Source organism: Dreissena polymorpha, chromosome 2, assembly GCF_020536995.1.
Source record: "Dreissena polymorpha isolate Duluth1 chromosome 2, UMN_Dpol_1.0, whole genome shotgun sequence".
Classification (NCBI taxonomy): Eukaryota; Metazoa; Mollusca; class Bivalvia; order Myida; family Dreissenidae; genus Dreissena; species Dreissena polymorpha.
In genome coordinates, this window is record NC_068356.1 from 2,666,188 (window position 1) to 2,681,797 (window position 15,610).

Genomic DNA, 15,610 nt, shown 5'->3' on the forward strand with positions numbered 1-15,610 from the left:
ATACCTTTGTATGAAAGTAAAACCTTAAAGAATGGAACTTCGCTGCCGCTGAGGTGGGTGGAAGAGATTTGACTTCTACATGAGATGTGATGCTAGCTACTTTAACAGAAAACTTTTTGAAACGCAATTCGTCAAGCGAAATCGGGTTTTCTGTTCCGTACAGCATGGCAATGAGCTGCTCACCATTTTCTTGAATAGTTTCGATATCAGTAGCTTCATTAAGAGAGAGGCATTGTCTTTTAAACAGTTCACTTTTCGACAACATCTTCAATGCAGATGACTTGCTTATGCCATACATTCTTGAGGTCGTGTCACACCCAGTTAGAGCATGTAGTAATGTCAAAACATAGCAAACAGTCTTACCAAGCACATTGCATTTTGTTTTCGATGTCCCATTCCTTCTCTTCGTGTTGGCTTTTTTTTTCGTAACGCTGATCTGAAAAATTATTTAATGCAGATTACCATTTTAATGATGACACAATAGCACAAGTAAATCTCTATCTTCTCCAAACAGGACTACTTGTTTCGTTTCTGCCTTTTCAATAGCGATATTTGCAATTTTAGTGTCTGCATCGTCATTGGCATGATGGACTTCAGCATCGCGATTGCTCAAGTATTTACCAAGTAAGTAGATGAATTTCTGTTTGTTTTGAAGATTTGTCAGGAAAACATCTTTCATTATTTTGCACGGAGTGTCAAGTGAAAATATCACCGCTTGGACACATATGCCTTTAGTTCGCCTTATGTGTGCTGTATCCTTGGTTGTTGGACTCTCTGGATAGCCATCGAAGACAACACATGAATCCCCTTGAGAGTTTCTTCTAATGAACTGGCAAATCTCACCAAACATGCTTCCTTCGTTCCATATCAGTTTGTGCAGGCGCGATCCGCCATCAATAACAAAAGTCTTGAGGCAAAGTGATGATGCAGCTGCAACCCAAGCCCAATCTTAAAAGGCGCTAGAATGCTTCTAGGGCAACTTACTTGCATAATACTTTGACCTATGGCTTACATTTTTGTTAGGTTGTTTTCACCTGGACCAATTACTATTTTCAATAAAGATTGTAAACTTTGTGGTACATAATCCAAGTTCTTCTGTAATGAAGCAATATCTTGACAAGATGGGTAACAGTCTTTTGTCTAATTGATGTTAATTATGTCATATTTGATTATTTTAGCAGCTGACTCAATTATATTTCTTTTCTTCTTCTGACATATTTGAAGCATCTTCATTGTAGATTTCATGAATAATGTTTGAAATGGTTTGTCTCAATGTCACAATATCGCTTTTCCCATCTAAATTGCTTATAACAACACTCTCACCAAAATGTTCAGTATTTTTTTTCCATATATTTTGCAGAATATGCATTTTCTTCCCCACAAATGACTGACATTTTGTTTACAAGATCAACAATCGACATATTTTGGCCCGATTCTATCATCTTAATCACATGTTCAAAAGCACCAACATGGCCTGTGTTTACTGGTCTTCCAGGAGTTCTCTGTCGTTTTGCACTTCATGTAGATTCACTGTCATCGTTACGGTATTTTTGGAATACCTTTTCCAGTCCTGAAGTTCACAATACACGACTGGTGGTATATGGCTTCTGCTGCAGGAAGGTCAATGACGTGGGACAGACGAGCCAAAATTGCTGTTGACCACTCATCTTTCCTTTTATTGCAAACACCTACAATAGATTCCTGAAAGTGTAAACTTCTAACAGGATATGTATCACTATATTTCTTGTTTGTTTGTAAAGAAAATTTTGCGTGATTTGCACAAAATCAACCTGAGTTTCAGAGCGTAACACACGTGACCCATTGTTAGTGACATATATATCATGCTCCTTGACAGGCCGTGTAAAATCTTTACTACACTGAACATGGACGATGTCCCCCGGTGCAGCATTCAACTGAAGTCCTCTTTTACTGCTTATGTCCGATAGCGTTTGACATCCATTTGGACCGAGACGGGATGTTGGGGTACTGTCATCAATGCATTCATGACAAATTCTGCATATATCCATGATCTGCAAGATTAAAAAGAAGTATTCTATTTATTCTAATTTAAGTAAGCATTTTATTGCCATTGTGTATGAAACTATTGTCCTCCACTACTTTGATTACATTTAAGCATCCGAAGGCTTAAACGAAAACGCTGATGATAATATAATTGTTAATGTTTAAAGGAACCATATTACCACTGTTATAATACATAGAGAATACATGGTTACTTTCCTTTCTTATGATAACAAATTGTTATCGGACAAGGATGATATCGGCATCTGGGAGCATGTTTTATAACGGGGACGTGGAAATAGCAATGTTACATTTTTATAAAGAAAGATATTTATGGAATGAGTGATGTATTGGACGTCATCATTGATGACGTTCAATCGAACGAATGATAAAGGGGGCTAACTTTCGTTAAGCTGGCGAGAATCGTCGCGATTTGGGTTTCTTGAAAACTGGCCTAGCACGTTTGCTGAAATTTGACATGTATATGGACAAGAATGCGATCTACCTGTTGGCGTAGGCGTTATACCTGGGAAAAATATAGTTTTTGATTAAATCACGAAAAAGTTTCGCAAGTTTTACATAACCGGATTTACAAAATGCGGTATATGGATATACCGAAGTCCTACCGAAATCCCCGAAATCAAACTTTGATAAAACAATGTTTCATTAGTGATTTCAGTGTATTTCGCAACGATCTATATTAAAATACGCAGTTTTTCAATACACAATCAATATTAATGGGGATTTCGTGGGATCTCGTGGATTTCTGGGGATTTTGGTAATTACGGGAAATTCGGTATTTCTTCACACCCGTCAAAATGGTCGACTTCGTCAGAATGAACGCTTAGAAAGTATTTACAAAAAACATCATCTCAAACGATGTAAAGTGAACGCTACTTATCTGTTTTGTAGATAAGTATACGATCCATTGGAAAACACTAACATTTGACATAAAAAAACGCCAGTGGATATGGAAATCTTCATCGTTTGAAATAGCAGACGGCGTCGACCAAAGGCGAAAAGACCGCGAGAAAGTATTCACAAAATAACATAATTAAAAATGATGTCAAGTGAACGCTAATTCGCTGTTTTGTAGATAAGTATACGATCTATTGAAAAACCATAACATTTGACATAAAACACCCGTGGATATGCAAATCTTCTGCGTACCAAATAGCAGACATCATGCGGCGTCTAATCTGAGTCTACGCTGTTTGCCAAGGCCGATAGTATAATGAATGGAAATGCACAAACTCAGCAACTGGCAAGCATATATGCATTAGTAGATTGTTTCGTGATTATTTAGAAACGACTACATAATTCTTTTGGTTCAGCCAGTGCAACTTAACAGAAATAAGTATAATAGTTTCTACACCTGACAACAATGTGCCAACTTTATACAAGGTAAGTTGTTTACATTATTTAAAATATTTCAAGCTTACAGTATACAACAATAAACAGCTGGTACAATGTAATGTCATCGTTTTAATTTTAATAAGCCCGTGGTTAATTACCCTTTTTAATCTTATGGTTCAATGCATCTCTAACACCTTCAATTGACATTCTCGGCTCGGGTACTACTTACCGGTACATGTACCCCGGGTACTCTTAACTTTACTTACATGTAGCCCGGGTACGGTAAAGAAACTTAAACATACCCGCAAATATTAGATTGTATCCGAGTTGTATATCTGCCAAAAATCCGATGTCGTTAAACATGCTAGCGATTAAAGTAAAACAATATTGTTTACCTTAAAGAAACTTCTCTTTAAAAAAAATCTGCATCAACATGCTTTTTAGTATGAGTGTTGAGAGGACGCCGTAGGAATAATCAAGTAATCAAGAATACGTCTCTGTTTCTGCTTTTATTTCCTTCATGTATAATGACGATAAGGATTGACGACTAACATTGACGGCAATGATAACAAGCATTGAAAACTAACACTAACGACAAGGATTGGCGACTAGATGTAACATTGACGATTCTCTACAATAAATGAAATTAACAATAAAGAATGAATAATACGATTATAGTACAACAGATCTGCTATTCGAAGTATAATATGATAGCATACACTCATTAGAATAAAAGGTTTCATAAATAACAATTTGAAACATTTTCAATAAATATCGAAATATCTTATACAATATTTATTACACAGCATGAATTATTTGTTAAAACATAATATAAATACCAAATATGGTGTTCCCCATTTAACGGACCTCGCAAACCAAAAAATGTTTCTTTAACAAAATCTATGATGGTAAAAAGTGAACGTGCGACATCGCGGAAAATATACTTGACAACGTCATACAATGATGCGACTTTAAACAATTTAAGATTTTAAATTGAATCACATTAATGATTGTAAAAATGAGTTTTGATAATACATTGTATAAATGCCATTTAACAGAAAATTGACATAAATGTAAACATAATTAATTTTTACAAAATAGCCGACAACAACCGATTTAGTGTTTAAATTCCCGGGTATGTTTTAGTATATTTACCGTTCCCAGGGTACGAGCCTTACTAACTGTATTATTATTATATCTCACCGACTACCTTTACCTTGTTGTGTTTCAACCTGAAATTTATGTAAAATCCGGCTTTCTTCACTTTTATTTTTCATTCATTTGATTACGCAATTGTTGACATATCTCGTGGAAAATTATTTGAATCTTTGGATTTTAGTGACGACAAGCTGGAAGTGTCAATTTATTTTTTACAATGAATCTAAGATGTATTTAATTTTTTTGTGTTTGTCATGCATAGTTCAGTGTTTTCCAGAAAAATTTGAGTAGCCAGTTATATGGCCGGCAACTATGCAGTAAAACCAAAGCATTTGTGACATTTACTTGATATATTTGGGAAAAGTAGCCGGCATCAAGAGTTAATGTAACCGGCAAGATCGCTAGCAGCCGGTATTTAAAGAGAACACTGATAATAGTAAACTAAATCTCTACGACGGGATTACAGCTTTGTAAAATTGTTTTTTGGGTGATAATGGTTAGTAATTCATACTAATGTTATTAAAAAATATCGGCTTTAAGTTTAATTTTGAGAATGCGATGGAAGAACAGAAAATGAAGAGCATACAGGGATGGAAATAATTGGTTTACCGTGAACCCGGGGCAAGTAGATTTTGGCCTGGGCAACTCAATTTCAAAAGTTGGTAAACTTCTTTTTTTTAAAGCTTAAAACAATTCACTGCAATAAAAATTGAAAAACAATTGATCACCATGGATCAATACTAGTTAAATAACATTCATTATTTAGGAATAGGACATGATTCAATTCAGGCTCATAATAAAACATCATGCATTGAACATGTGTTGTCAGCAAATGTTTTTAATTATCTATTATTTTATTAAAAGAATGTATAATATTCACATGTTCATATTTCTGGGCTCGTTATTCTTTATCTGGGCAACCAAAATACTAAAGATGGTTGCCCACAATAGTAAACAGTTAGTTTCAATCCCTGGCATATCATTGTATCTCTATTGTTATAAGCATTGCATTAAAGTTGTGATTGAGGTTAGCCTGTTGTTTATGGTATATTTACATTTTAGCTTGACTGTTATATATGAAATATATATAGTCGAGCTATCCTACTCAACCCGGCGTCGGCTTGCGCATTGGAATGTTTGCGTACCACCTCAAATATATTTCCTATGTCCATTGACATATTGCTTTTATATTTTGCATACTTCATTACCGACATAAACCCAATCTATAAACAAGAGCAGACAACTCATTTACTGTATCAAGCATTTTAACAGAATTAGGCCCTTTTTCACTTAGAATAATATGCATATTATTGATAAATCTATGTTAAAGTTTGCATATGACCTCAAATATTTTTTATGTCCCTTGACATATTGCGTTCATACACCATGTATTTTGCTTATTAACCAACATGACCCCAATGTATAAACAAGAGCAGATAACTGTATCAAGCATTTTGTAACAATTATGGCCTTTTTAACCAGGTTTTCCGAAGGAAAAAACTGGTTATTAGATTGGCGAATGCGGGCGGGCTGGCTGGCGGGCTGGCGGAATAAGCATGTCCGGGCCATAACTATGTCGTTCATTGTCAGATTTTAAAATCATTTGGCACATTTGTTCACCATCATTGGACGGTGTGTCGCGCGAAATAATTACGTCGATATCTCCAAGGTCAAGGTCACACTTTGAGTTCAAAGGTCAAAAATGGCCATAAATGAGCTTGTCCGAGCCATAACTATGTCGTTCATCGTCAGATTTTAAAATCATTTGGCACATTTGTTCACCATCATTGGAGGGTGTGTCGCGCGAAATAATTACGTCGATATCTCCAAGGTCAAGGTCACACTTTGAGTTCAAAGTTCAAAAATGGCCATAAATGAGCTTGTCCTGGCCATAACTATGTCATTCATTGTGAGATTTTAAAATCATTTGGCACATTTGTTCACCATCATGGGACGGTGTGTCCCACGAAAGAATCACGTCAATATCTCCAATGTCAAGGCCGCCACGACTAAAAATAGATTTAAAAAGAAAAAAAACTTTCAAAGGGGGTTAATTTTTTTTGGTCATTTCAAAAGTTCAGTTTGAGTTTTCTCCCTTTATCAGATTTTTTTTTCACAATGAAAACCTGGTTTTGTGACAATTTTGTCCCTTGTTTTCACTTACAATAAGCATATAATTGATAAATCTATTATTAAGTTTGCGTACCACCTTTAAATTGCCATAACTTGTTTATTATGCTCCCCCCCAAATTTTTTAGGGGGAGCATATAGTCGCCGCTTCGTCTGTCCGTCGGTGCACAAATTTGTTTCGTACCCAATTTTTTTTGTACCCAAATTTATATATGTACCCTTTTTTTTCGTACCCAAATAGTTTTTTGTACCCTAATTTTTTCGTTCCCTATAGGTTTTCATAACCAAATTTTTTTTCGTACCCAATTTTTTTTTTACACAAATTTGTTCGAACCCAAATTTCTTTGAACCCATTTGTTCGTACTCAAATTTTTTTCGTACCCAAATTCGTTTTGTTCCCAATTTTTTTTGTACCCAAATTTTTATTTGAACCTTTTTTTCGTACCCAAATAGTTTTTCGTACCCTAATTTTTTTTCATAACCAATTTTTTTTTCGTACCCACATTTTTTTGTACCCAATTTTTTCGTACACAAATTTGTTCATTCCCAAATTTCTTCGTACCCATTTGTTCGTACTCATTTTTTTTTCGTACACAAATTTTTTCGTACCTTATTTTTTATTTGTACCCATTTTTTTCGTACCAAAATAGTTTTTTCGTTCCCTTATTTTGTTTGTACCCATTTTATCGTACTCAAATTTGTTTTCGTACCCAAATTTGTTTTTTTTTCCTACCCGCATATTTTTTCGTACCATTTTTTTTTTGAAATAATCGATTTTCAATTTGATTTCATCTCTCCACTCATTCCATCCCGCGAAACCCTTAAGGTGTCGCAAGTCTAGTAATTTGAAAAGCATAATTTTAAACGCCATTATGAAAAATACTTCTTTTTTATTATAAGATCGTTTTTTATTAGCAGTAAAACGAAGAAAAAAAGCTTCTTATGATCGAAAAAATATATATTTAATACCATAGTTCTGAGGTTTGAATAAAGAAGTTTACCTCAGAAGAACCTTCGTAGTATTCAAAGAGGCGGTGGTTTCAACAGCACGAATGTATCCATCACACTGAAACATTTAAATGAAATATTTTCATTTCGTACTTGAATTCCAATTATTAAGTTAGTAGCGAATGAGTACATTATTAAATTTGTTTACTAATTTTATGTTTATATGTTTCGTGTATTATGTAACTGTTGTTAAAAATAATATCTTTGAATATTTCTGCAAATGTACCTGTCATCGTCGTTACACGATCCTGGACACCGATATGTTAGCCCCCGCACAAAAGTTTGACCACCTATAACAAAATAATAACTTTACTATAAATGTATGTTTATAAAATATTTGTTTAAGTGTTTATAGCCAAACTAAACGCATTAGTAAATTAAACTGGATTTTAATGTCATTACATGTGGAACATAAAATAAGAATCTTACAAACAAAACAACAACAATTTAAATGTATTGGAATACCTTTGTGTCAAATGGATTAAATGTTTCCTTCTTCACATATTGGAACAGTATGGGCTAGCTAGACAATAATCTGCCAATCTATGATGCACAGTCCATCTGCAAAAAAAGAAGCGATTAAATTGGTTATAAGAGTCATTTTTGTTAAATTCAAAACAGATGCTTATGCTGACATTAGACCCGAATGGCCTTCCGTAGAAAAAAAAACGTGCACGAGCGGTTACTTTGTTAGCGAAAAAATTCTTTTTAAAGCAAATCATTTCAGTCATTCAATGTGTTAACTAAACTGCAACTGTTTGTAAAACCTTTTTTAATCATGTAACATCATTTTACCATATAAACCACAGATAAATGAAAATCTATCAATTCTTGTATGAAGGTAACGATTTTTTTTAAATATCAACAATACATTTCTGAAAGTACCTTTACTTTTTATTTATCAAACACTTTTTAAAATATAATGATTTACCTACCTTTGAGGTGTTTCCGACAAGTTATTTAATGAAATAAAAGAAAAATGGCAAATGTGCTAGATAAAACAGCGGCAGCCAATTGTATAAACGATTTAACCATACTGTAGTAAATACTTTTACTATGGTTAAAATGAACCGTAGTTAAGTTAATCCTATTGTATAAACGATTTAACAAATTTTAACCACGCACTTACCATGGTTAAGTTTTACCCACCTTCATTACCATGGTAAGAGGGTTTAACCACAACAAAGATGGCCGACATTCACTTGGTCAGACGACGCAGACCTCGACAATTCAGGCGAATTGACCGACAGGAGACGGACTTGACGGACGATGAGCTGCGCCGGAGGTACAGGTTTTCTTCTGACAACATTGACAGACTTGTACGACTGTTGGAGCCGTCGCTTCAAAGACCGACACGACGGAACAAGGCGCTGACCGTACGGCAACAACTCCTTCTGACATTGAGGTTTCTTGCGTCTGGGGCATTTCTTCAAATTATTGGTGATACCTTCGGCGTAGACATTGCTACTGTGTCCCGGGTGGTTACGAACGTGACTGACTGTTTATTTGCACTGAAAGACACTGTGGTCAAGTTTTCCTTGACGGACGCTGACCGACGCCGCGTTATGGCTGTTTTTTTCGCAATAAGGGGATTCCCGGGAGTCATCGGTTGTGTTGATGGCACCCATGTACGAATCATTTCTCCCGGAGGTGAGGACGAACCGTCCTATGTAAATAGCAAAGGTTTCCACTCCCTCAATGTGCAGGCAACGTGCGACCATAAAGGTGAGATGAATTTATGTCTGTTTATGCAGCGGTATGCTTATTCATTTGACAAATTAAAATAACAGTGATTTATTTTTAAACTGGTTGCTCCAATTTCACTCTGTAAATCCATGCATGATTAGGAACAAATGTGTTCACGAGCCGCTGTAAATACAGCAATATAGATGATTCACTGATCCTTTGAACAGTGCCATAAATATTGCCGTACTTCAAAATCTGATTTAAATCTTTAAGTATCAAATCAATTATATCTCAAACACAAAAGATCCTCTTCAACATTAATGTCCCTGATAAATCACTGTAGGTCCTATTCCGTGTACATTTCATTTAATTCTGAGTAAAATCTCATACACGCGTACAAGTATACGTCATCGTGACACGCGTCATCATGACACGATTGTAGAATTAATTGAGGTGCCTTACAGGGATTTTTGTTTTTGTTGTGTGTCATTATTTAGATTTTAAAGGACAGTATATGGATTTATTTTGTTTCAACTTATACAGGCTATGTTTACTTGAATAGTTTGAAGGTTTCTCAAATCATTTTCTGAATTCAACGTCTATCAATTAAAATCATATTCACTTTAATATTCTAATATACTAAATGTACATGGTTTATAATAAATTAATGAAGATGTTTCATTACGAGAGCAATAAACGATCACGATCAACCTATATCATTTTAATAGCGGTTTTACCCAGATTTAATACTTTTATTACTATACAGGGATGTTCACTAGCATAAACGCATGTTGGCCTGGATGCTGTCACGACTCGCACATTCTTCGGATGTCTAACATTGGACAGCATTTGGCCAGTCACCATCAAGGTATTACTTAATTGCCAATTTCCTTTCTGTCAATTATTTGTCAACTTGAAGTTTTCCATTTGGTGTACCACTTACAGATAATCAACCCTTTATACATTGCAAAAATGTCGAAAATAAAATGATGACACATATTTTATTGTTAACATTGAAATAGTTTATTTTCTTAAATCCTTTGAATGTCCAGTTTTAAATACATGTAGTAAGATTATATTTATTTTTAAGTAAATTCAAATCGCTGAAATGACTTGCTTTAATATATTGTTCCCAGATCCTGAGCGTGGATATTTACTGGGTGACAGCGGGTATCCGTGTCGTCCTTTTTTGATGACTCCCTGTATGCAGCCAGGTAAAGCGAGTTCACATTAAATCAACAATAAACAACTGTTTCTTAGACGTATTTATTTTATTTGTGTATAAGGGTACCGTTTTACTAAACTACTTACGCAAGCCTTAGACTTACGCACATATTTTTAATTAATTGGATTTCATTTATTTCTGGTACAGGCAATTCATTTGTTACTTGGAATGTTGCTGTGGGATTCTTGCATTTGATTGATAGTGTCGAACATGAACTCTCGAATGACATCGATCTCCATCGGACTCATCATTATTGATTTTTTTCTATCGCAAACGATATCCGCCATTATTATTGTTTTGCCTAGATATCGTTTGGTAAAGTTTACGGAAATACAAAATCGAAATTATGGGAAAAATAACTTAGGTTAAAAATAAGTATTTACCATGGTCAGCTTACCATGTGGTTAAAAGCTTTATACAAGTTAAAATTAACCATGGTATCTTAACTACGATTTTAACCTTGGTTACTTATTTACTATGGTAATTTTTAACCAAGGTTTATACAATTGGCTGCGGTTTTCAAAGGCGCAGCCATTATTTAACTATGACGTTTACATTCCAGTGACGTCATTATTCTGCGCGTTTGGGTAAAACTGTGTGTACGGAAGTCTAATGTGTCCATACAAAAAGTATTTCTTTTAACCGATTTTTAAACAAAAATATCAGAGTTAATGCTTCACAAAATTTGTGGGACTTTTTTGTGGAAATACATTTCAGTGATGTCTTTAACTCTATGCAAAGAAAAATTCTGTTGCAATTAGTTCTACCCCAAATGTTAGACTGACTGGACTAAAGTTATAAATATTAACACATACGATCATTCAATGGGTTTTCCTCCGCTTCCCTTATGATCTCGAAAAGTAAACATTGGGCTTCGCAATATTTTCTCGCATGATTTTAATAAGCATGGAAACACACATGAACGCACAAAACACACCCATCGCTAACTCGCGCACGGTTATATAAAAACACACATACACGCGTATGCACACAATCGCACACGTGAGTATCGAGCACTAACTACTTGGCCATACGCCCAAGTGTCCGTATGTCTTGCAATCTGCAAATAAATCGTATTCTTTAGAATAAACTTTTCTGAATTAACACATCTCTTTGCGGTATGTTCTATCAGCAAAACCAGCTCGGGTGCCAATATCATTGTTTCGACAAAAGTAGTCTACACGCCGGAAATTATGGTACACCTGCAAGAGTTGTCTCCCTGTACAGTAATTTACGCTAGAACGTCTTTATTATTGGTTCCATGTAATAAAATAACGATGTACATGCATAAAAAGATCATCGAAGCAGCAACAAAGTAAAAAGCTCGCAGGCAAGCACAGAATTAAATAGCAAAAGTATAAATTCACATTTCAATATTGCAAAGCTGAACACAAATTACATTACACCAAAAACAAATGGTATTACTAAAGGAACTGAACATTAGCCTTAATGAACAATGAATTGTTTTTACACCAAATGCAAGAAACATACATACAATTTTAATGTAACATAATTCATATAAATTGTAATAGGTCAAAGTGGTGTTGTCAATAAGCAATAACAATTGTCATTAATAAATATGAAATCTTCATTTAGTTACAAGCATCTACAGAGGAAATAATCACGTGATAATCAAGATGGCGACGTCCATGCCGAGACAGTTAGTTTTCGCCGTGTTATACTTTTGTTTATTTTTTAGATTACGCTCACTTTCCAGCTATATCACTAAACATTTGATTAGCGTTTATTTCGTATTAAAATTCGCTTTATATCTCCACTTTACTCCCCGCAAATTTTCTAAGTGGCGCTTTAATTAGGTCATCCCGCTAAGAAATCTTGCAGCGAGTAAAGTCGAGAAAAAGAGCGAATAACAACACGAAATAAACGCTAATAACTTTTTTCGGCGTGCTGTATTAAGCCAGCTTTTGACCTGACCTGACCTTTGTAAGTGTCCAATAATATTCAAATAAAATTTCCCGCGGAATACACTTCATTTATTTCATTGGCTGATTTGAGTATAACACCAAAACATTGGAAACATATCCGCGTCTTTGTAACACTGTGATACTGCATGAAACAATTTTATCTCTAATGAAAAGGCTCAATAGATAGAACAGTTTTACAATCAATTCTCGACATAAATACAGTTTGTGCGTGCACCTTTTATTTTTAGAGAATTACCAGCGCAAAAGCGTTTATACTAAAGGCTATGTTCTCATATTTAGTACTTACTTCCATATTCAAGTCAACATGTTAACATGTAAAAGTATAAAGAGCAGTGTAAGCGAGGCCTCACTTTAATGCATTGCATTTCAACCCGCGAGGTTTTGGGTCAATTCGCGGCCAGTGTGTGAAAGTTTATATACAGTTCATCACCGGAGTTCGCAGCCAGTAAAATAATCGTTATATAATAAAGACTCTATCCGTGAACTAGGTGACCTGGAATTTTCTTTAGAATAGAAATATGTTAAATGACGATATTCAGCAATATAATTAAGATATGTCAATAATAGATTATTAATGTGTTTTCAACAATACAATGAAAATATTATTTTAGATTAATTTAACAATAATTATTCCTCCATATTGACTATTGTATTAAGCATGAGCGCGATGATTCTCGAAACTGTTAATAGTCAAATCATATAGCAATGTCCGACACACCACTAAAACAGGTTTGTTCGAAGAACGCGCCTATAAATACGGATACTTCGCGTGTGGCCGGCTGACTCATATGTTTTAGTTTAACTTTCATTCTTCTTTTGGTTTTCTGTTTTGTATCTAAAGGTTTATGACCAGCAATATGTAATAATGTAAAATAAGCCGCGAAAACTCCGCGTAACATCCCTTACTGCGTGTGATGCAGCTAAGAACTGCACAGAAAAAGACATTCGCTATCATTGATCTCATTCATTGAACTATCAACGCCGTTTATCTTTTTTAAAGATATTTCTTGTTGCTAATATGGCTGGAAAGTGAGCGGCATTTAAACAATAAATAAAAGTAATAAAGACTATAAAACGGCGAAAAATACCTGCATCGGCATGAACGTCGCCATCTTGACTATCACGTGATTCCTCTGATCTACAGGCGGATAAACCCTTCTATCTTCCATACTGGGCAGGGAAGGGATACCCAATCGAGCTGCAAATGGAAATATGAGGTCGCGTTGTACAAACATTCGTTTGAATAATTCATGCATGTATATAGAAGGGCACTTGAATGGATAGATACTTTATGTTTCTTCGTTCGACTTGACAGAATAGTTTATCACAGAGAGTAAACCCTCACATGCAAAATGATCTATTTAAGAGTGAAATAAACGCCACATTTATAATTAAATTTTGTCAGAAATATATTTGCTTATGTGTTCATCATCCTGTGGAAAATAATAAATATTATCGTACATTAAAACACAAAACAAACTAAGCAATGGTTATCGAAAGAAGCCGTCATATGGATTTAGATATCTTTTAAAGGGGCATTTTCACGTTTTGGTAAATTGACAAAATTAAAAGAAAAGCTGTTTCAGATTCGCAAATTTGCGTTTTAGTTAAGATATTCGTGAGGAAACAGTAATACTGAACATTTGCCATGCTCTAAAATTTCCATTATCTGCATCTTTTGACGATTTGAAAACCTGAATATTAAACAGCGTTGCAACGCGAAACGATTTAATAATTTGGAAATCTCTGTTGTTGTCGTTATATTTTGTGAAACTACAAGGATTGCTAATATAAAGTACAAGAGGGCCAAGATGGCCCTAGTTCGCTCACCTGAGAGGAGTCGGTTCATTCAATTGTTACCTAATGTCAAACTTGACCTAGATATTGACCAGACAGACATCCTGGTCAAGTTTCATCATTATTGAACCAAAGACTCTGGCGTAGGGAGTGTTTTTGTTTTTGTAATATTTGAAATGGTGACCTATATTTTGAGTTTACCCCCCTTACCAAACATCAAACTTTGCTTATATGGATTTTGTATAATATAATTAAAATTTGGACAATCTAAGGGCAATAATTATGGCATTAATTATGTGATTTTGCTCATCATCAAACTTGACTGAGATCTTTCAGCAACTTTGATAAAGAGAGCTTGAGAAATGTTATTGCTAGAGTGTTTACAAACCAAATGTGGACGGACGGACAGCGGACAAAGACCAATCCTAAAACCTTACCTGAGCAATCAGGTGAGCTAAAAAGTGTGTTTCACCGATCTGAGCCATTTTCCAACTTGTCCAAGAAATCAATAAAACAAATGTATTGACTAAGTTTCACGATGATTAGGCAAAATATGTGACTTCAATAGTGTTCGATCACAAGGTTTCTCTCTATATAGTCACATAAGGAAAACTGCCCCAACCCCTTGGCAGCCATGTTTATTGACCCATCGGGACCATTTGCAAACTCATCTGAGATATATATAAAACCAATCTTTTCACCAAGTGTCATGATGATTGGGCAAAAAATGTGACTTCTAGAGTGTTCACAAGCTTTTTCTTACTATATAAATATAAGAAAACTGCCCCCCCCCCCCGGCAGCCATGTTATTCAACTGACCGGAACCATTTTCCAACTCAACTCTCGTATCAAGGAAACAAATGTTCTGACCAAATTTCATGAAAATTTGGCCAAAAATGTGACTTTTAGAGTGTTCACATGTTTTACTATATACATTTAGAGAAAAATTCCCCGCCCACTGGCGGCCATGTTTTTTCACCGATCTGGACCATTTTCGAAGTCGTCCGACATATCAATAAAACCAATGTTTTTCTTTCATGAAGATTGGGCAAAAATTGTGACTTCTAGAGTGTTTACAAGGTTTCTCTATAGCAATATAAGGAAAACTGCCCCGCCCACTGGTGGCCATGTTTTTCAACGGACCGGAACCACTTTTGAACTCAACCAACATATCATTAAGACAGACATTTAAACAAAGTTACATGAAGATTGGGCATTAAATGTGACTTCTACAGTGTTTACAAGCTTTTTTTTTGGATCTAGTGACCTAGTTTTTGACCCAGCA

At 34.9% G+C, this 15,610-nt stretch overlaps 1 protein-coding gene and 1 long non-coding RNA gene across 20 annotated transcripts in view; one reads left to right on the forward strand and one right to left on the reverse strand.

Moving 5' to 3' along the window:
* The window catches only part of LOC127865617 (uncharacterized), a 71,760-nt gene that overhangs the window by 14,473 nt on the left and 41,677 nt on the right, over positions 1–15,610 (forward strand). The window lies entirely within an intron of this gene.
* LOC127865627 (uncharacterized) lies at positions 924–8,265 on the reverse strand. Its single transcript, XR_008042708.1, has 3 exons — positions 8,137–8,265; positions 7,665–7,961; positions 924–2,030 (listed from the first exon to the last, which is right to left on the reverse strand). It is a non-coding gene; the product is annotated as an uncharacterized LOC127865627 (long non-coding RNA).